Here is a 1,755-nt window from a genome sequence, read left to right as displayed (position 1 = left end):
GAGGCATCAACTGGAGATCAAGGCTGATGAAAAGTTGGATATTCAAACTGACATTCACCGAGAATGATGAGGCCCTGGAACTTTTAATAGCAAAACAAAAGATTCTCCTGAAATAAAATGTCAGGCAGGCATTTTTCCCCCATTGTTGTTGTTCCTGGATTTTCTTTCTTCTTCACTTCCCAACTCCTCTCGACACCCCCCCTTTGCCTTGTTTAAACTTAGGGGAGTTGTCAGTCAGGCAGGAAGAAGTGAAATTACGACCTTTCCAAAGCCTTGATTTTTAGACACTAATAGATTAGGTGAATGAGAAGGGGTTGGAGAAAAACTGCAAGGGACCAGTTTTCCTGGCTTCTTCCTGCCTGGTCCTCATTGGCTTTGGTGGGGTTTGAGACCACAGTAGGGAATCTGCCAGGGTATGTGAGCTCTGAGTTCTGGTATATTTGGGGACAGAGAGATGAAACCCGACCCTGAAGTGGATTCAATGTAATTAGGTCCAACACAATTGTTCTGTTCCCAGAAGAAATGTTTGCTTCCAAACAGATCAGCTTTCGCAAGCATGTTGCTGGAAACTCTGACTGTCCTAGTAAGAGCTAACACGTCTGCCTGCAGTCAGTCGGTGGCTCGGTTGGCTTCTCCTGGTGTTGGACTCTGATTATGGGGCCTTCCCCCGTTTTGGTTTTTCTCCAAAGAGAGACGTGACTCGCTCACTATGGCCTTGCTATTTGCAGGAGCATGGCTAGGTCTCAAAGAAGGTTCTATATTTTAATGTTTCAAATTGAGACTGTAAAATATTATAGCCACAGTTTATCTATTTATCTCTGTTTTCTCTCTCCTTCTCTCTCCTTCCTCCTCCCTCTTGCTCTCCCTCCCTCTCCTTATCCCTCCCCTACCTCCTCCACCTCTCATCTGTCTATCATGGTCTAAATCAGGGGCCGGGAACTTATGGCTCACGAGCCAGATGTAGCTCTTTTGATGGCTGCATCTGGTTCACAGACAAATCTTTAATAAAAAAATAATAATAACGTTAAAAATATAAAACATTCTCATGTGTTACAATCCATTCATTTCCTACCATTCATGTTCATGGTTGTGGTGGCTGGAGCCAATCACAGCTGTCCTCCGGGACAACACCAAATTTTTATTGGATAATGCGTAAGGTACATGGGTCGTTGTATGGCTCTCACGGAATTACATTTTAAAATATGTGGCATTTTAAATCATGGCTCTCTCAGCCAAAAAGGTTCCCGACCCCTGATCTAAATGCTTGATCTCCCAAATCCCTATGTTGAAATTCTAACCCCCAACAGTGATAGTATTAGAAGGCGAGGCCTCTGAGAGGTGTATAAGTCATGAGGACGGAGCTGTTATGAATGAGATTAGGGCCCTGATAAAAGAGGCCCCGGGAAAGATCCTTAGCCCTTTTAACCACGTGAGGACATAGCTATGAACCCCAAAGAGAGCTTTCACCCAACCATGCTGGTGCCTTGATCTTGAGCCCTCATCCCCCCAAACTGTGAGAAATCAATGTCTGTGGTCTATATGTATCAGTATATAGCATCCTGAGTGGATTAAGACATTCTTTCTTCTCTTCCTTTTCCCCTTTATCCATGTACCTATCTATCTAGTCAAATACTCATTGTGTACCTACTACCTGCCAGGTCGTGGGAAAAGGTCAGGAAAAGCATCTTTAAAGGCCCAGGGAGTAGCACTTGAATCACCTCCCAGGACCTATTAAAACTGTGGACCCCAGGCCCC

This window comes from Saccopteryx leptura, chromosome 6 (genome assembly GCF_036850995.1).
Source record: "Saccopteryx leptura isolate mSacLep1 chromosome 6, mSacLep1_pri_phased_curated, whole genome shotgun sequence".
NCBI lineage: Eukaryota > Metazoa > Chordata > Mammalia > Chiroptera > Emballonuridae > Saccopteryx > Saccopteryx leptura.
The sequence above is the reverse complement of the archived record's forward strand: the minus strand, read 5'-3'. Positions refer to the sequence as shown.